Source organism: Mastigoproctus giganteus, chromosome 3, assembly GCF_048544385.1.
Source record: "Mastigoproctus giganteus isolate SK-2022 chromosome 3, ASM4854438v1, whole genome shotgun sequence".
In the NCBI taxonomy this organism is placed as follows: Eukaryota; Metazoa; Arthropoda; class Arachnida; order Uropygi; family Thelyphonidae; genus Mastigoproctus; species Mastigoproctus giganteus.
Window position 1 is genome coordinate 22,073,627 of NC_143577.1, and position 22,023 is coordinate 22,095,649.

Below are 22,023 nucleotides of genomic sequence, written 5' to 3' on the forward strand. Positions count from 1 at the left end.
CTTCCTGTATACATTTTTCTCCCCAAATTACAATTCTGCACTGCTTATGTCTATGTGACACCACGTCTCTGATGTCCCAACAATATCTGCTTTTGATGTCTTGAGTAGCACTTCAAGCTCATCAAATTTATTAACTATACGCCTAGCATTGGTGTACATGCAAGTATACATGCACCTGTTCCTACTCTTAGTTACCCTAACACAGCCCATGAATGGACGGATATTAGGGCTTACATTATAATAGTTATGTACACAACACCACAGAATATAGACCACAAATCATAACCAGCTACACTTTTTTTTTTCAAAATTTTGTTTTTATATAATTTAAGCTAACGTGTATTTTTTATGTTTCTTAACTTTTCTTGGAATAACAGGGGAAAAAAAGATTTATTCAGAGAAGAATAAAAGTAGTTAAATTATTTGAATGATTTCCAAGTGATTAGATTTAAACCTTGTAGTGGTAGTGTAGTAGTAGTAGTAGTAGTAGTGGCATGTGATGCAAGAAAGAAAATGTATGAGCTTATGCAGCATCAGCCAAAAAAAAAAAAAAAATCACACCATTCCCCCCAAATGCCTGTCCAGTTCCTCCTTAAATTTATTCAACCTATCAAATTCCACAACGACAGATGGAAGTTTGTTCCAGCAATTAACCACCCGCTGGCTAAAGGAAAATTTCCGCACATCTATTCTACATCTGTCTTTTCTTAATTTGAATTTACGCCCCCTTAGATTCGTAATCTGAACAAGTGGAAGGATCCCATCAGAATTCAGCGTGCTCAACCCATTCAAGGCCTTATATACCTCAATCAGATCACCGCGCAGGTGCCTAGTCTCCAGCCACTGCAATTTGCAGAACTTAAGCCTCTCTTGGTAAGAGAATCCCTTCATTCCCCTCACCAATCTTGTTGCCCTTCTCTGTACACGCTCAAGTAAATCTACATCCTTCCTAAAATGAGGCCTCCAGACCTGTACGCAATACTCAAGGCGTGGCCTGACCATTGCCTTATACAGAGGGATAATCACCTCCTTTTTCCTGCTAGCAAAATTCCTATATATCATTGACAAAACCCCATGACCTGCCCTGGCAGCCTGTCTGCATTGCTCAGAAAACTTCATATCTGCCTGCACAATTACTCCCAGGTCTTTTTCATTTTCTACCACCTTAAGTGTAGTACCACACAGTTGGTACGTTTCTCTGGGGTTACTTCTACCCATATGTAGTACTTTGCATTTGTCAAGGTTAAACTTCAGTTGCCACTTCTTAGCCCATCTGCCCAAATTATCTAGATCCTGTTGCAGTAGCACACTGCCATTACTGTCATTAACAACCCTGCCAACTTTTGTATCATCTGCAAACTTCGACATTAAGCCTGATATACCTTCATCAATATCATTGATAAATATACAAAACAGCAGTGGACCCAACACCGAACCCTGTGGGACTCCACTAATAACATTAGTCCAAGAAGAGCAGCACCAATTGATTACCACCCTCTGTCTTCTAGCACTTAACCATCCTTTTATCCATTGTAGCAACTTACCCTTAATACCATTCTGCTCCAATTTGTACAATAGTCTTCCATGCGCAACAGTGTCAAAAGCTTTCCTGAAATCCAAATATATGATATCAAAATTATTTTTTGCATCCAGTTCCTTTGTAACCACATCATAATATCCTATCAAATTTGTCAGACAAGACTTTCCCTTAACAAACCCATGCTGTGTCTGAATTATTGCTGCAGTCTTGTCTAGATGATCCTGCAATGCATCTTTAACCAGTGACTCCATTATTTTACCGGGAACAGAAGTTAAACTAACTGGTCTGTAATTACTCGTGTCACCCTTCGATCCCCCTTTGTGAATTGGGGATACATTTGCACATCTCCAGTCCGTGGGAATCTCCCCTGAGTCCAAGGATGCTCTCATAATTATGGCTAAGGGTTTGCTTAGTTGCTTTGCCGTCTCCTTTGTCATGAACGTAAGACTGGACAAGCTAAAAACAACAATTATCGATGAGTTTTCAAAGAATAAATATTTAAAAACTCCTCAATAAGTAAAAATTATACCCTTATCTTAATTAATATTGTGAAAAGCGTGTACATTAAAACTTTCATTACTTACAGAAAATAATTGAAGTGAGGTCAAAGATGTGCTACTAATGGACAAATACAATATAATCTGTTAGCCGTCATATTCAAGCTTCTTAGTGTCGTAGTGAACATATTATTAGCCATATGGTACAAGGAAGCCCGAGCCTTATGCTGCACCAGCCAAAAAATTTCCGAGTTACCCTGAGAGAGAGAGAGAGAGAGAGAGAGAGAGAGAAGTAGAAGGGAATCACCAAGAAAGAGAAGAATGATGATATCCAGCTCAGGACCCTGGGTGTGCCAAGCCCATACTCACCAGATGTGATTCTTAAAAGAATGGTTCACGTCAAAAGCCATTCCTCTGACAGTTGGGAAAAGAATGGCAGGTGTAAGATTATAATAAAACTTTTCATGTTTGCTTAACGTAATTCCAGCATTAAGAAAAACAAGATGTATGTCTCACTTAGGAGCAGAGAAATATATTTCTGCTGTGCATACCTTCCAAACATTTTCTACATAAATTTAGTTGGTTAATGGGACCAAAACGTAGGAGAAGATTAACTTGACCATGCAGCCATGTATATCAGACCACCATATACCTGTTTCCAATCCTCTGAAGTCGAATCTGTATTAGTTTTGATTAAATATTTCATTCATTTTTAACAAAAATTTCCTGCATTGCAAACTGGTTGTATTTTAGTAGGATTATTACAAAATAAGTTGCGTTTTAATTCGACAACCCTGTATTTCTCTTGCACTGTATCAATGAAAATGGATAGGGTTTGTAATATTTTGTCCCGCCATTGTAATATTTAATTATGTGATTGAAAATTCATTCCATTTGTTGGTAATGGGTAAGTATATGAATAGCCATTAATCTCTAATTTTGTTTTGCATCAGATCATCAACATCACGCCCAGCATGTGACCTTCAGTTGTAAAAGTTGTCTAAATTCACTAAAAACTTATCGAGCTGGTTATTAAGATTAATTGTGTGTTGTCCATTTGGTCTCACTGCACGGAGGCAAACCAAGACCATTGAGCATCAGCCAGGGACGTTAAGAGGAAGAGGGGAAAAGATCAGTTCTACAATAAAGAGTAATTAGAGGAGGAAGGCTGGATCAGTAATATTACTTACCCATGGACCCATATTAGCTCTCAACGGCCCTACAAACCAATATATTTCGTTTACTATTTGGGATCGATATTTATTGGATTTGTAGGCAAGATTACCAGTTTTCCTGATTGAAAACTTAGTACAGTCTTAGTCTGAAATCTTAAGACGATGACTTCTTGTTGAAACCTACGCTATCTGTGCAGAAATTGAGAAACTTTTTAAAATATTTAACATGAAACGTGTGGAATATTAATTACAACTTATTGTTTTGTAAATATTATAACCATTATTATTTATTATGATAACCATTTTGGATTATTGAATTTATTAAAACTATCGTTAAATTTAAAAAAAAAATTGAGTAATTCCTTAACTATACCTCACTCCCTTCGAGTATGCAGTGTTGTTGACCATCATAGCTAACTGTATAGTATTAGCCCTTGAAGAGCATCTGCCTGAGGGTGACAGAACCCCGCTTGCCCAGAAACTGGTAAGTAATATTTTAAATATATGTAAATCATCTGTAAAATATTGACTTTTATTTCTAAGGTGTTTGAATAAAGCGCCTAACTTTCTTTATTTAATTAAATATACCGTATTTACAAAAATTTAAAGTGATTCAGGCCATCATTTTTCATTTCTGGAAGAAAACAAAAAGTTAATAGTTACATTGTTTCGATAGGTGCAAAGTGGCAAGTTGGGCATTACCGTATGGCACAAAAGATTACATCTAAGTTGATTTATTGTTAATCGATTAGTGCCACTCTATCCTCACACAAGACCTGTTTTGTAAATAAAAAGTCCTTCCGAACTTCTCTTGATTATTCTTTAAGATAGGTCGCCAAGTGTTTACTTGAAGATGCCAGTGGACCACGAATATATACATCTTCTCCACTTCTAACTCTCCTAACAGTGCCCTCAAAGTTCTGGACCAAAACTGTAATTGAACAAATTCGTTGATTAGGTTTAGAATTAGGACAGAGGCAAATAAGGCCATGAGAGGGTGTTGTGGTTAGTTTGCCTATTTCGAGGGACGAAAAACCTTGAGTATCAAAGAGAAAAATTATCATGGTAATCTTTGTCTGACACCGACAAACTCGGCCACCATCTTGTGAATACGTCGCTATCCATTATTCCTAATATCGCCTCACGCTTTAGGTCCTGTGCCCTTGTATTCTGAGTGCTGTCTGCACTGCTCACAAAGAATGTCCTGTTTTTTAATGCACTGCTTCACTGATGATATTCTCCTTTTCTCGTTAATCATGTTGGCCATCAAATATTTTTTTATTCCTTTTCTCTATAAGAAGGAAATTGAAAGTAAATCCAAGGTCCTAGACTTCTGAAATCAGAGGGCCTTGTCCACGTTCTGATCCGGTTCTAAATTTTTCACGAAATTGATGGGAAATAGCTACTACCACTACTCTTTTTTTTTATGCTATGTGGAAAACACCTGGATCCGATTCTCATTGGGGAGGAACGTCTATGGGGCTTTTTGTATGGTTTTTTCCCCTCATGAAAACTTGGATTTTTGAAATTCACAAAACAGTTAAACTGTCCATATAATGCTTATGACCTTATTGCCTTAGTCTTCTTGGCTCATTTAACCCAACCCGATCAGTGCTTTGCTTCTGTCTGTTCGGAAATCGCCTTAAAATTATTTTTAGCTCTTTCGTCTCTAGTTCTGAATACTGCTTCCCCACTGTCTGAATGCTTTATTTTTACAAGTTTCTCATAATTCCAATAAGAGAGTCACACTACAACAAATTTTTCAGCAACAAGATTATGTTTTATAGTTTCTCTATCAAAGGATTTCTGAGCACTTCTATGATTTCACATCATTTGTGCCAAGTTTACATCCTATCTTTCTCAGCTGCTTTTACTTTAAAACGAAATGGTTCTTTACGGTTATTCATCATTTTTTTGGAAGAAATAGCCAAAACCTCTTCAATCCGGTGACTACTTTTAAAGCTCGATGTTTGCTTCCTTTGGTTTTGCAAAGTAACACAGAGGACACAGGGGAAAGGGGGCATAGGCTCTATGAAAAATAATGCTCATGCTATTGATTTTTCAGGCCTCTATAGTCGAAAGAAGCATTCTGTTCTTCCTAATGTGTTTTGCAGAAGAAAGTGGTAAGTTGATCTATCCCATAAGAAAGAAAGAGTTATATTTTAAAAGAATCCTGCCGATGGAAAGCATCGTTGTTTTTGTTTCTTTTGACATTCTTTCAACAACAATCGATATTGGTTCATTTTTGTTTCGTTTTTATTTTAGTGAACTTGTGTGGCGAATTCAAAATGTCTGATTAAAAAAAAAGTTCAGGGAATAAGAGTAAGCTGATGTCGAATTCCTCCTCTTAATCCGTCAGAGGTTTTCGCCATATCAGTCGTCTCCATTCATTTTTATAAAAAGATTCTATTCCTAAGCCATCACTAGATGGATGTATTCAGTCCACTAGCCTTTACCTTTAGCGTAAATTTCTCCTTCTGCGATTTTCCACGTGTCTTATTGGAAAATCTTATTGAAAACATTCGAATTCTTCAACTTGGTGTTATTAATTTTTCATAGTGTGCATATTTTCACTTAGACGAAATCGGTTTGAGGTTTTCTGAATTGCACCCTGCTAAGACTAATATGAGAATAGTTTGCATAAGTAAGAATACGTGGTTTATTTAGGTAACAGATGCTTTTGTGAAAAAAACATTTAATCAGAGGAACATCTCTTTCTCTACTTTTGTTAGAATAGTATAGACAAGTTTCTTTCTCATTCTAGTTCAACTAACATCACCAAAATGTTCAAAATTCCATTTTAAGGAAACACGCCAAGGAACAGTAATTCCCTCTTGTGAGGTCTTCGCTTACAGTAATGCATTCAATGTCCCAAACAGGACGAATTTACTACTTAGAGGAAAGTGGGAGTATAAATCATCCCCTTGATTTTAAACAAGAATATTTATTGGCTGTGAGAAATCTCACCAATAAAATAAATATGAACTATGGCCTGCTATTTATTCAGTTCCACAGAAAGCCCTGAGGCTAAGTTTATGGAGGAAATGTGAAAAAAGGAGGAAGTCAGAATTATTTGATCAATGGCCCAGCTGATATTACTTCAACAGCAAATGCGTTTCAGAAGCGATACTAACAAAAATCGTTCGGTCTTTCAAAAGAGAGATAGAAGGCAAGAAATATATTTACTTTTCTCAGTTCATCGGTATAATTACAAAATATATTTTTTCTATGGACATTCTCTTATTTTAAATTTATGCTTCAATTATACTTTTAAGCTTCATTTTAATTAAATTACGGTCACTTAAACGAAAAGTTCTGAAAACGTTAAAATGGCTTCTTAGTAGGCAATTTGTTAGGAAACAGTTAATTAAGGGTGCAGAATGTTTCTCTTCGATATTTTCCCACGACTTTTCATATTTCTGGAAGGGTTGCTTCATGAAATATGAAGTAATGTGGATGCTACCTGATATTACCAAAGATTAGCAACAAATCAAATACGCCCTGAACTTTTCCGCGAATAATGTGCACTAAAAACAAATTTATACTTAATATCATAGACAGTGCTATCTGTTATATCGCTAATTATCAGTCTCAGTCTTCCAAATTTAGATAAGGCTTATTAAGAAGATAGAGAGAGAGAGAATAAATCACACTATTGCAGTAAAACGGATGAATAACTTCGTATGTGGAATATTGTAGTTTGACATCATTCAAGATGGCCTACTAAGTGCATCGATCTCACATTGTGTATAAACTTCACCAGGAGTTGTTTCAGCATTGCACTTCTCTAAATAAATAGCAATATTTCTCCGCTGGAGTGCTTTTGATTTAGAGCGATGGAATACCGAGAACTTGTGGAAAAGTATCTTCACAATATGAGATCAATGCAAAAAGTAGCAAATTTAGTTTTCTCATTGCTATGTACACAACGTACGAGTACAATTAATATTAGAGTACGGATAAAATTCAATATGTTAATAAATCTCTGAAATTAAAACGAAATCACAATAAAATCGCTGTAATAGTTTGTCGATTTATATCTTTTTATATGTGAAAAATCATTATTAAGCAATGACCAACAATATAATTAAACAAGATGGGCAATCACCAATCATTTAATACGACCCTTTTAATCCCAATGCCCTGCAATTATCAAACTCAGTAGATAAAAAAACGAGTCGAAAGAGATAATACGCTTAGAGCAAACTCTTCACCAAGTATTATAGGACCTAAATTATCAACCAGCTCTCCTCTTTCAGACTCTGCAAGGAAATGCTCATAATGTTCAGTTGAATCATGGTCAGACAGAGAGAGAGAGATAACTTCTAAATCAAAGAGCAGCTTTCCTGCTCGAGCTTGCAGTACTCTGATGGAGACAGTTTACACGCTCTGGTAATTGCCAGGAACATGAATCCTTGTTGGCACTCGAAGAACTTGATATCCCAAACTAAACTTGACAAAACCCATCATCTGACAATCCTTTTAAAATAAGGAGCATTTTATAAAAGAAATCAGCGTTTTAAAATCAGAAAGCAATCTCACACTCGGATCAACGATCGCATTTTTAAGAATCCATGCAAAAAGAAGATGACATTTCTCTCTTTAGTAAGATGATTGCCGTACTGTTTCGTCTTTTAAATCTTGTTGGCCACAAAAACAGTTTAAACTACATACAAAAAAGCAATGGTCTTAATTCTTACACTAGAACAAACCTGACTTGGAAACTAGTTGCCCTGATATTGCGCTACTTTCAAACAGAACGTTGCCAAAAGGTTAATCGACTATCTGTTTAAAAGATGAAACTGTTGTTATAACAGCTTCTTTCAGGGCCAACTAGTCTCTCATCAGATAACAGATGATCTATAGCGGTAATACCCAGACAAAACAGACTTAAAGTTTCTGTCCTTTCATTCAGTAAAGTTCGTGACTTAGCGCGAACCGATCCTAAAAATTACAGCTATGTGGCTGATTATACAGCGCTTACGTGAGCTGATAACTGACGTCACTTTAGAATAGCTGAGAACGAAAAGGGATTGAAAATATTCAGTGTGGATACAGCTGTAAAAACGTGTTTCATTAAATCTATAGTTAATCCCTTCCATAAACAGCGACTTACTCATGCACACAAACAATAGGTTAAATCCCATAAAAACCAATCTTTTTGTCCCATTATAACTAATAATACACCTCATCAGGTGCATAACTAAAGTAGGTGAAAAATATTAGACGGCTCAAGGTCAGTCACTTGGTTTCCCATTCCGTACTAATGCTATGGAAGAGGCCTAGCGATTGACCTTGACTGCCTGTTGTTTATCTCTCTACTATAATTACTTTTTAACCCTTGGTACTGACCTTTAGAAGAGCTGAGGTTAGGGAGATATGGAGAAGTAGTTGAGTGTATGCATGGCCCAGCTAGTCTTGGCGCATTATAGCCATAGTTGCTAATGCGCCAAAAAAAAAAAAAAAAAAAACCCAAACCCATGGCCCAGCCCTTGGCAGAATATCGATAAAATAAACTATATATTAGCAAATATAAATGTTTATAGATGTAAATAAGAGAGACGTGAGATTACAGATGTGTTGTCAATATTGAAACACGCTTCTCCAAAACTGTTCTAACACTAAGTATCCTCTCTGAAATCTGGAAAATTTTGAAATCCAGCACCTTCAATCCCCGAGGGTGTCAGATTTTAAAGGGTTTACTGTATGTCACACGTGGTAGAGCAGTAGATCTAATATATGTCTTGTAATGTTTTTCTCAATTTTTATTATACAGTCCATTATTGACTTCATTAAAAAAATCTCTTTTTTTTGTTGTTTTACAGGAATTGACAGAGCCATATTTTTTAGGAATTTTCTGCGTAGAATCTTTATTGAAAATTCTAGCATTAGGCTTTGCATTTCACGGAGGAGCCTACCTACGTAATATATGGAATATAATGGATTTCTTCGTTGTAGTTACTGGGTAAGCATTTTTCAAAAAGAAAAAAAAAAAAAAGATGTATATATATATATGTGTGTGTGTGTGTGTACTGTATCCGTCTGTTACAATTAATACAAACTTTCAAGGGTATAACAGTATCTTCTTAGATAATTGGTCACAACCGACATTGCTTCTTTTTGGGTGATAAGATATTTGAGTAAATTCCGCGTGTAAATATGGTATTCATTAAATTATCATTCTGACTATCTCCCAACCATATATTACATGTCTAATCTCTCATTGTTATATTTTTAAAAATATTATACTAACTGAATAATAAACCAAAAACATGGCTGAATAATTATCACCCAATTGTTCACTGATGAACTGACGTTGCTATATTAATGCACAGACCAATTCAATAAACAGAAACCAAATCCTAATACTTAATGGTTTGGTAAATTACATTGCCGATAACTGGTGTCACAATATCCAGAATCGAGGCGAGACTTAGCATCTGTGGCTGCAAATAAATCATCCATTTGCTTATCTATTCTAAAAGCAAAGAAATTTCATTATCGGAACTCATTTTTAACGACTGCAATGATTGTCTTTATAAGTAATGCCGCAATGCTGCTAAATTACTTAATCAAACTGGAATAATGAGTATATTTAAAGAAGTAGCCCAAATACAGCACGCGCATTGCTTCTGGTAGGCATTTTTGCCTTGGTGCATAGGGTCATAAATCATGTAAATCATTTATTACACGCTATCCAAAAGGCTTGGCACACAGAGAAGTGTGCAAGGCACGAAGAAATTTGGCTTCAACATACCAGTAAAACTTGTCCTAATATTTAAATTTGCTAAATAATTTTCTACGATAAAGATAATTGCTGATTCGATTTAGGTTTCTTTGAACTGTTTTTAATAATATAGTTAGAAAATTTTCCGGAAGTTGTAAAGATTATAAATGAGACCCTCTAACTTGAAAATACATCCGTTACAAATACATAAAGATATTTTTATATTAAAGATATTAGTATGAAATTCAAATTATGAAATTTGAATTTCATAATTTGAATATTATTTTGTTTGGCCCAATTGACCAGTACTTATTAATCATACTTTTTTATCAGTAAAAAGTGTGAGGTTCTGGCATTGGAATGACTCCTTTTAATTTGATTTTTGGTAGTCTCATAACGAACCAAATATTTCCCAGGAAGTCGAAATTTATAAGAATATACTCTACCAGTTTAATATGACACAGGTCTACAAATTGAATCATACATAATGGGGTTTCTGTTCTCATATATTACCTCCCCTATGTTTGTTACATTGATTTAAACATTTTATTTTATTATTTTTTATGTTACGTAAGGAGTTTCCACAAATTGGGAAAAAAGGAAAGCATTTTTTCCCATAATTCATAAATATTTTAATTTATTCAAATAACAATTTGAATAAATATTTTTCATTCATAGTATAAAACTTCATTTCTTAGTATAAAATATGTTTTCTATGCATCTTTTTCTATTCTAAACAATTTTTAAACAATTTCTAAACAATTTTCTATTCTAAGATGTATAGAAAACTCAATTTAAAGGACGTACACAGAATAAAATTAATACAAAAATTAATGTGTATTTAGCTCTACCAGCACATTTTCGACTATAATTTCATGACATACAGCTCATCGCATTATCAAAAATACACTTCCGGTAATACGCTACCGGAAGTGTATTTTTGAACCTTGAAAATTAAACCATGGCTTGCTTAGATCTCAAATTTTCAATAGCTTTCGTTGGTATTTTCATTTTAGGAGTATAAATATTTGCTTTTTTTATATTTCTTTCTTTGTTTTTTTTTATTATTATTATTTTTGTATATCATTTAAAATCAAACTATATTACGATCACTTAATTAAAATGATAAAAATAATTGAGAAATCACTAATTGTAGCCCGGCTAGCTCAGTCGGTAGAGCACGAGACTCTTAATCTCGGGGTCGTGGGTTCGAGCCCCACGTTGGGCGATTTTTTTTTTTTTTTTTTTCTTTCTTTCTTTCTTTCTTTCTTTCTTTCTTTCTTAACATCCTTCTTACAAGTAATTGCTATACCGTTATTTATTATACTCCTTACCCTCAAATAAAATTTACACATAAGATACACCAACACCTTTCCATAATTATGTATAATAATGAAGTATAAATAAATATATAATTTAATTATAAATATTATACTGTAAATTATATTTTATCATAAATTTATTTTCTTATGATAAATAGTTAAAAACTGTTTCTGGAAAACTAATAAAGCTAGGTTGTACTGTGTTGTGAAGGCCCTCAGGAGAAACTTTAATCATACATATACTAGTACACCTTTGGCTTTCTGGGGTTATTATTATTATTATTTCTCCCTGATTGGAGGTTCCACCCCGTGACTGGTATTGCTACCAAGTACACAGGGTGGTTGTTGTTATGTCTGGTGTTACTGTTGGTCGAGGAACTCTCTGGGTTCAGGATTGCGACTTTCTGGATTTCCTTGTAGGTGTTTGCTGGAAGATCTATTGCTGTTAGGCTGTTATGTAGGGTCTTTGGCACCATACCTGTGGTTGACACGATGATCGGGATGGTTGTTACTTGTTGCATGTGTCATATCTCTTTGATCTCCTGTCCTAGGTTCGTGTACTCCCTGATTTTTTTCCCATGGGTTTTCTACAGGTTGCCAGTGTTGGGTACCGCTATGTCAATCAGACATGTAGCCTTTTCCTTCTTGTCCACAAGGGTTATGTCCGGTTTGTTGTGCGCATTGTCCTATCCGTTATTATGGCGCGATCCCAGTACAGCTTGTGGGTTAGGGTTTCTAGTACTGCCTGTGGATTGTACTTGTAGTACGGTACACTTTCTTCGATCAAGTGGTATTTCCTTGCTAGCTTCTGATGTATTATCCTGGCTACCTGGTCATGTCTATGAGTGTACTCAGTCTGGGTGATCACCTTGCATCCCGCGGTGATGTGTTGGATCGTTTCTGAGGCCAGGGGTGGCATCGTCGACATGTGTCATAGAACACATGTCGACGATGCCACCGACGACATGTGTCATAGAACACTCTGGGCTCCTTGGCGATGTATTTTCTATAGTTTCTGGTTTGATTACTTGGTCTTGAATGGCAAGCATGAATCCTTCAGTCTCGGGGAAGAGCGTCTCGCTCGTGATCCATGCATTGGAAGCAATTTTATCTATGTGATCTTGATGGAGATCATTGTAGTGTCTGCCAGGGAGTGTCTTCTCTGCCCATCTTTCTAGCTTCGTTTGTATCTCCTGGTTGTGGGGAGACTCCTAGCTTAGGTTGAGTGGGTATACCGCTTGTCTGTCTTCCTTATGGCCTGGTGAAGTGCTGCTGTGTGTTTCTGGAAGTAATTCATCAGGTTAACTATCTCTGTCTTCTGTTGCTCAATGAGGTCTATCAAGCCCCTTCCTCCTTCTTCCAGGGAAATTGTCCGTCTCTCCACAGCAGGTCTCAGATGGTGTTGGCGGCTCTTAGTCATCATTGTCCTTGTCTTTCTCATGATATCCTCCAGCTCAGCGTTAGTCCAATCTATGACCCGAAGGAGTATGTTAGCATTGGGACTGCATAGGTGTTTATGGCTTTAACTGTGTTTGTTTTAAATGATATACTGTACTGTACTAAATATCGCATATCATTTAAAACAAACTATATTAGGATCATTTAATTAAAATGATATTAGTATATGAGAAAACAATAAACACAGCCCGGCTAGCTCAGTCGGTAGAGCACGAGACTCTTAATCTCGGGGTCGTGGGTTCGAGCCCCACGTTGGGCGATTTCTTTTCTTTCTCCATTAACATGCTTCTTACAAGTAATTGCTATACCACTGTTTATTACACCTTACCCTCAAATAAAATTTACACATAAGATACACCAACACCTTTCCATAATTATGTATAATAATGAAGTATAAATAAATATATAATTTAATTATAAATATTATATTGTAAATTATTTATTATATTTTATCATAAATTTATTTTCTTATGATAAATAGTTAAAAACTGTTTCTGGAAAACTAACAAAGCTAGGTTGTACTGTGTTGTGAAGGCCCTCAGGAGAAACTTTAATCATGCATATACTAGTACACCTATGGCTTTCTGCGGTTATTATTATCATTATTAATAATAATAACCGCAGAAAGCTGAACGGAGGGTTATTATTATTACTAATAATAATAATAATAATAATAATAATAATAACCCTCCGTTCAGCTTTGCTTTCAGCAGGCTTCTGAGTCTCTGATGGTATTTTTCGGTCAGGCATGCCTTAATTTGCTTGTGCTGTAACTGCTGAGCCTGCATCATCCCCAAGTATTTGTAGGCCTCTCCCTCTGCCATGGCTTAAATCTCTTTACCAGTCTGCAGCTGGTAGTTTCGGTTGACTAATTTTCCCTGGTGCAATCCGTGGATGTTGCATTTGTCTAGACCAAATTCCATCCTAATATCATTGCTGAATTCTTCGGTGATCTGGAGTAGTTGCTGGAGGTGCTTCTCGGTTCCGGCGTATAGCTTGATGTCATCCATGTACATCAGCTGGATGAGGGTGTACAGGTTCTTCCTTCCTTCTTTGAGGTTATATCCACACTTGCTACTGTTGAGCATGGTTAATAGTGGGTTAAGTGCTACACAGAACCGCAGGGCATCTCCCATTCGTCTGGTTGTGATGTTTTCGACCTTAATGGTAGTACTCCATTTCGCCATCGTTTCTCCTAGGAAGTCTATCACTATCGGATTGACTTTGTAGATATTCAGCGCCTCTATTAGCCAGCTATGAGGCACGGAGTCGAAGGCCTTGCGGTAATCGATGTAGGCTGTGTACATATTGCGGCGCTTCTTGTAGTCTTGCTCCATAACCGCGGAATCTATGGTTAATTGCTCCTTGCATCCTTTGATCAGCCGCTTGCATCCTTTCTGCTGTTCGGCCATTATGTTCTAGTTCTCCAAGTGGTCTGATATCTTCCTGGTTATGCAGCTGGTCAGGATCTTATACATTGTTGGAAGGCAGATGATTGGCGTATATTTCGCCGAGTTTCTTGTATCTTCGTCTTTAGACTTCAGATATGTGATTCATTGAGTGAGAAACTTCGGGATTGTTTCTGGGTGTCTTATCATTCGGGTGAACTGCTCTGCCAGATGCTTGTGTGTGTCCAAGTGAGCTTCTGGTACCAGTAGTTGTGTTATTATTATTATTATTCATGTGATGCAGGGAAGCCTGAGGCTTATGCTGCACCAGCCAAGAAAATTTCCCGAGTTTTCCTGAGAGAGAGAGAGAGAGAGAGAGAGAGAGAGAGAGAGAGAGAGAGAGAGAGAGAGAGAGAGAGAGAGAGAGTCAGAAGTAGAAAGGAATCAACAAGAAAGAGAAGGATGATAATGATATCCAGCTCAGGACTCTGGGTTTGCCAAGCCCATACTCACCAGATATGAGCCCCTGGGGTTTTTAGAATCAACGCTAAAAGAAGCTGACCACATGAAATATCAGCATAGAATGTCTGTGAATTTCCTTGGTTCTATGGTCGGTTTGTCTGTTTATCGTAAATTATGCAAAATACAAAGTTTTCGGAAGTCTGAGTTGTGTCAAGCTAATTGAAATACCTCAGGATGTTGTGCAACCTGGACCTGGAGAACCAAAAGGAATAACTTCAGGATGTAGGTAGAAACACTTGACTAGAGAAAATGTAATAATGAGGAGTACTCTTTGCTCATTAGAACATCAAGGTTTGTCACATCAGATGAATTCCTCTAGGAGCCGGATGAAACAGAAACAGACAGAAAAAGGAAAGATGAGTGTTGAAAGATATAAATGCTGATAGAAGTGCAGCGCCAGAAGTTTAACTTCTTTCGGTGGTTCTTTTTAAAGTGATTTCAATGGCGAAATTTGGATCCAGTGTTGCAACTACATTGCAAACGTCAATACACATGTAGCAACTTCTGAAATATTACCACTGTCTTTGTTTGCAAGATAAAACCGTACGAAATCAATGTTATTTTGAGAGATTATCGTAATTGGAGTGACGAGCGCAAGAAGAATATTATACTATATATAATTTCGAACTCTCTTTTATAATAAACGCGATGCATATGCAGGATTGAGTTAATATTGCGATCTACACTGCCTGGCGGTTGTGCCACACTACACGACACAAACCACACATCACTCACGCTTCTGGCATCTACAGAGTCTGTAATCTTCACAAGAGTACTAACGGTGCAATTGTGGAAAACCACCGATGGCGCCTTACCCCCAAACATTATGCCACTATGCCTGGCTACTTTAATAAGATCATAAAGGTTTGGCTATGATGCAAAAATCCATACAAAAATATGTAAATTGAAGAGGTCATACGTTGTGTGATCCGACTAGTGCCTAAATCAGTTCACCAGCAGTGGGGAACGGATAAGATCTTACAGACTTCCAAAGAGGTATGATTGGTGAGTGCGCATTTAGAAGACGCTGTAGTAGGAATGCTGCAACTATCGAGGGTTCAAACCTTTATGCAAAGAATTAAAAGCTCTTTGTCGGGGTAAGGAAAACATTCCTTTATCAAGATTTTACTGAAATGTTCCTCTTCCCACGTAACGAATAGTAAACCAAACCCAATTACACGACTGTTTTCATAGCCGCGAGACGTCCGGCTCCATCCTTACTTCCGCCAACCTCCCACTGTTATACGTCATCTACAGATCGAAAGCAATTTTATGTTAAACCCCCTAGCATTGTCGTTGTTATGGGTATTATTGCATCAGGCATCCATGTAACTATTCACTGCCTGCAATAAAGATATTAAAGTCTGCCCACCCAATCAAAGGATATTTAATTCTTACGTAACTTTGATATCAACATGCCAAGTATCATATTAGGATTTTCATCCAGCAAAACAGGCAAACTGACCATAACGTATACGTAGTTTTCAGATTACAAAAAGCTTATTAAACCATTTCATGGGAAAAAAAAACAACTAATTACTCTTCTAGGTGATTGGTTATCGTCTTATTCTTTAGAATATACTATCATTCTCTTTAAAATGGACCTCTCCAAGATATTGAAGTTTGCTGAAAGTACTGGTTAATGCAACATATACAAATCACTTTAAAGAAATTATGCAGTATTTCAAGATAAGAAATTCAGTCTTCTTACTTACTTTCACTAGATTAGACATGATTAATTTTTAATGAATTTTTAATAGCTTGCAAATTCAAATTCATCAATCATCGATAGTTGCAGTTTTTTTTTTAAAACTAAACTACACAGTGGCATTTAAAACTTTGAACATATTTTATAACAGGTCATTAGTTGGACACACTGCAGTGCCATCTATCGTAAGGAATTGGAATAATTTTAAACTCTGTTTCTATTTCATTTACTATTTATCCATTTACCACTGGCTAAATGAATATTTGAATGAAATAATAATAAAGCTGATATAAGAATGCTCGAAACAAATAAAAAAAATATTAATTATTATTTAAATATAATTAATTTCTGGGACGTATTCTAGAATCCCTAATAAGACACAAAAAAAAAAAAAGGATAGACGCCCGTGTCTGATTCTGAACTGCTTGGGGAGTCCTGGCTTTTTTTTTTTTTTTTTTTTTAATTGTTATGGAGTTTTGGATTGTAAAAAATAAAAAAAATCTAACTTTCGGATCCACCACAACGGGGGAGAGCAAAATTAGTGAGAGGTGTGGACAGATTTTAGGCTAAGCACCTAAAATCTGTCCACACTTTTTAACTAATTTTAGGCTAAGCGCCTATTGGCTTCACCATGTCCGTCTGTCCGATCGCATGAAACAACTCGTCTAGCAGTAGACGGATATTAGCACAATTTTATATTTAGTTCTTTTAGAAGTCAAGTCATCCCAAATTTCAATAAATCGCCCAAATAGAAATCATATAATTATTATTTATTTTTTCCATTGAAATTGTATGGAAAAAAAAATAAATTCGTAGATTAAATGTAATTTTAATGCAATATTATTAGTTTTAGCAGTTTAAGAGAGAGAGAGAGGTGAAAAGTGAATTAAAAGTGTATGGAAGAAAATGAATAAATATTATACAGTTGTAAACTAAATTGCTAAGTTCCGAGAACGGAAAACTAGAGTTTTATTAAGTGTTCTATAAAGTAAGAGCAAACTGAAAGGACAGAATTCATGGGACACCTGGTTCCTGGGTGACGCTATCACCCCTCCGGCTAGTGGACGAACCCACCGCTTGGCAGGTATATAGGTACACTGAATCACTGCATTCACATAAACGGTAATTCGATGTCAGTATGGATAAACGTCGTGAGTTAACCAACCGTGAAATAGGGATGATAGTGGGTGCCCGAAGAATAGGTAGGTCACTCTATCACAGAGATTATACAACCACCGTTCTACAGTAACAAGCGTGTATCGGGAATACGCCATTTCCGGAATAACATCTCATCGTGGACAGCGCTGTGGGCAGAGAAAGGTGGTGGATGAACACGGCCGTCGACGTCTGTCCCGCATTGTTTCAGCCAACCGGAGAGCGACAGTGGCATAAATCACAGCCGACTTCAACGAGAAAGGTGACAGAAGCGTCTCCACCAAGACCATCAGGCGATCATTAGCCGCAATCGATTATGGAAGCCACCGACCCACCAGAGTCCCATCGCTAACACCACGATACAGGACTGGACCTAGGATGATTGGAGACGGGTTTCCAGTTATTTCGAGCGGACGGGAGGGTGCTTATCTGGCGGAAACCGCACGAAACTATGCACACGTTTTGACCTTGCTACGTCTAAACGCATCTCTGAACGGTCCAGGTTACATGTCCATCCTTGCAGACTATCTGCATCCCTTCATGGTCATAGTGCGCCCACAGGTCAATGGACTCTTCCAGAAGCACAATGCACTTCCCCACAGAGCTGTAGTGACTAAACATGGCTTGAAGAGCATTTCGCAGATTTTACCACCATGGAATGGCCTCCCCGTTCACCGGACATGAACCCTGTGGGGCATCTTTGGGATGCTGTGGAAAGGTCCGTTTGAGCTTTGGATCCTTCACCCAGGAATGCGAGGGATTATGAACAGAGGTGCAGCAAGCTGTTGTTGTTGTTGTTGTTGTTATTTGGTTTTTAGGAGCATTAGCAACTAAGGCCATATTGCTCCAGGATATGCGGTGGTCATTTCCTGACCTTTCCGCATCCTCCGTATTTGGTGGTGACGGGCTCGAACCCCGGTCTAATCAAGAAGCGTGTGCTACTCACTGCTGCTCCTTCCCACCTGGCTATGGAGGCGCCAAGGTGCAGCAAGCATGGATGGAAATACTTGTGGAACGCTTTCGTGAACTGGTGGACTCAATGCCTGGCTGTGTGACTGCCCTTATCGGGGCGAAAAGTGGGCCTGCCCGTTACTAGGTGATTATCCTATGATTTATGTCCACTTAGTGTATATTTAGTAAGTGTTTTATAAAGTTACAACCTTACTAATGCATTGATAAGCAGGTAATTATATTTACTTTTCACTACTATTAATCACAAAAAAGAAAAATATTAATTAACTTGTTTTTTTTTAATTAATCATAGCTCCTTAAGCTTTCAGAATCGGATACATATTTATATCAATGACGAATCTACCATCGAAAATCTCAAGGGGGAGAGGGAAGGTTTGTAGTTTAGTGTCGACTACGTTTTATGACTTTTTTTTTGTTGTTGTTGTTATTTTGAACTCTAGAATAAGGCCTAGATTTTTTTCACAAAATATAAATAAAAAAACAGCAAATGACTCTCTCTGATACGCATAACGTTCAAAATATTAAAATAAGAAACTACAAAAAAAGTAATACAGTAATAATGATATTCCATTATTCTGTTCATATATTATTATTATATTATTTCTCCATGATAGTTGGGGGGGTACAGGTTCCACCCAGTGACCGTTACTAATTGCACAGGGTGGTTGCTATGTCCGGCTGTTATTAGTGTTGGTCGAGGAACTCTCTTACTGTCCTAAAGGAGTTCAGGATTGTGACTCTATGGACTTCTTTGTAGGAACTCTAAAAGTCGCAATCCTGAACACCTGCAGAAACCCATTGCTCCTAGACTGTTATGTAGGGTCTTTGGCACCATATCAAGGGTTGACACAATGATCGGAATGGTCCTTACTTGTTGCATATGCCACATCTCTTTGATCTCCTGTCTTAGGTCTGTGGACTTCCTTTTCTTTTTCTCATTTTTCTTAATAGCCATCCCGTGACCGGAACTGATACAAAGTACATGGGATGGTTGGTTGTGCCAGATTACTATTATTGTTATTACTGTTGATCGAGGAATCTGACTATCTTACAGGAGTTCAGGATCGCAGCTTTCTGGAGTTCCATGTGTTCTCTGGGAGGCCCACTGCTGCTAGGCTCTTATTTATGCTCTGAATGCACCATGCCGGTGGTTGACACGAAGGTCATTACTTGTTCCATATGCCACATTCTTTTGACTTCCTGTCTTCGATCTGTTTACTTCCTGATCTTTTCCTTGTAGATTTTCTGGAAGTTGGTGATGTTGGGCACCGCTATGTCGATCAAATAGGTAGGTAGACCTTTCCTTCTTGTCGACGAGGAGTATGTCTAGTCTGTTGTCCGGGTTCATCTTTCTGTTGTTATGGCTCGCTACTCAAACACTCTACTGGGACCGCGCCATTACACTCTACTGGGACCGAGCCATCTTTCTGTTGTTATGGCTCGGTCCCAGTAGAGTGTTTGAGTAGCGTTCTCTACTATGGCCTGAGGTTCGTGTATGTAATACAGTACACTCTCTTTGATCATCCAGTATTTTTGCGCTAGCTTTTGATCCTGGCGACCTTCACGTGTCTATGAGTGTCCTCTGGGTGCTGATCCGGCATAACGCTTTGATGTGCTGAATTGTTTCTAGATACTGTGGCATCGTCGACATGTGTCATCTGTCACTCCAGGGTTCTTTTGATGTATTTCCTGTAGTTCTCTGTGTTGATTACCTGGTCTTGGATGGTGAGCATTAATTCTTTGGTCTGGGGGCGATGCGTTAGAAGCCATCTTATCTATGTAGCCTTGATGGAGGTCATTGTAGTACAGTATATGCCACGGAGTGCCTTCTTCGCCCATCCTTCTGTCTTTGTTTCTGCTTTCTGTGCGAATGGTATCTCCTTGTTCAAGTTGAACGGTGTGTGCCATTTGTCTGTCTTTCTTACTGCTTGGTAGATTTGCGCTGTTTTCCTGGAAGTAATCCCCAGCTTTTTAGAGTTCTAATAAAACTTTCCATAATAAGAAAACTAATTTCCATAAACATCTTATTTTCTCAACAAAACGACTTTTTATAACACTAGCTTTAATTATAAAATAAAGAAACTTTAGCTATAATTACTAACTTTTATATTTACTCCGGTTTCTTTCATGATTACACATCTCGAGCAGTAAACCCTTATAATTAGGTAGTAATGAATTTTGTTTTTTTATATAGAGAGTGATTTAACAGTTTGTTAACTTTAATATCATGAAAATTGTTGTTTGTGGTGGTCGTCTTTTATATCCAATCATAAATAATACCTTGCTGATTTAAAAAACACTGGCATTTTTATAAAATCGTGTGTTATTTTGTACACTTATTTGATTGAAGTTCAATCGCCTCCTAATTTATCTCCAAGGTGTATTGATTTTACATGAAAGTGCAAGGGAAAGAATAATTTTAATGAGTTGAAAACAAAACAAAAAAAAAAAGAAATGATGGACTTATCAAAATGTGCTTTTGCCATTATGTCTGTTTGCTGGATGAAAAACCCCAGTTTCTAGGGAAAAACGTTCATTACACATAGTGTTGACGATATATTTTTTTGCTATTTTGCTAATGGTTGATATTTCTCGCTGTAAACTTTCCCTTTGAATATTTTTATTCTTACATAACAGCCGGATGGTTTTTTATTCTTTAATTGTTCAAGATTTGGTCAGCTGAAAATACGTTGGTGATTTGCTTTCTTCGATTGCTTCATAAGGTATTTATTCTAACGCTTTGCAGTGCCACAGAAATTGCTCCAGCATTTATGGCATTCTATATTTCTTCCTTTTTGTATATACATGTAGTTTTGATTTCGATATTCCAAGGATAGAAGTTCATTTCTACTTCTATGTATAATTTATGGTCTTCAGACTGCGTACGCTTTGAATCAATGCGGTCAACTTTTGCTATGTATCGTTGGCCATTATTTTGAAGACATCTGCCTGAAGCCATTTAGAAGATCCATTTGGAATTCTAGAAAATGGAAAAGTAAAAAAAAAAACAATCTGACGAGTAAACAAAAAGTTACTTAAAGTGCTAAGGATTATTATTAGCAATGGAGAACTAAAACACGACGTACAATGTACCTGAATGTTTCGAAAGGATGGTTTCTATATTTCAGGTATTTTTCTGTTTAAGTATCAAAAAATATGGAATTCTAAATAGGCATTTGTTTCTTACATTTATCTTAAAAAGTTTGATGTTTATACAGAAGTGTTCACTTTAATTAAATGATAGCAGAATTAACAAAGCACAGGTGAAGATGCAGTTCTATGACGAAGAAAACGTGAAATCAAAGAAAAGTCCTAGAAAAGTCATAAACTTAAAATCTTGCCATTTTTCTTTATTAAGTTAGTTTTTAAGCTTCTACAGTGAGCCACCACTTAAGCTACAAATTGATTTTGTAATAAAACTAAATGTTTTATCTATAAGCAGTGTGGTCAGTGGATAAAATGCAGCGAAGAGAAAAGGGTTATTTTCAACACTCTCCTCCATTTCTGTAAACGTATCATAAGTCACATTTAAGTAGAAATTTGTTTACCACTTCGTGCG

General features: G+C 36.8%; 2 non-coding genes across 2 annotated transcripts; both read left to right on the forward strand.

The window, feature by feature from the left end:
• The first annotated feature begins 11,094 nt into the window (after nt 1–11,094).
• On the forward strand, nt 11,095–11,167 carry TRNAK-CUU (transfer RNA lysine (anticodon CUU)). Its single transcript has one exon. It is a non-coding gene; the product is annotated as a tRNA-Lys (tRNA).
• A 1,738-nt stretch (nt 11,168–12,905) lies between these two features.
• On the forward strand, nt 12,906–12,978 carry TRNAK-CUU (transfer RNA lysine (anticodon CUU)). Its single transcript has one exon. It is a non-coding gene; the product is annotated as a tRNA-Lys (tRNA).
• Nucleotides 12,979–22,023: the final 9,045 nt, after the last annotated feature.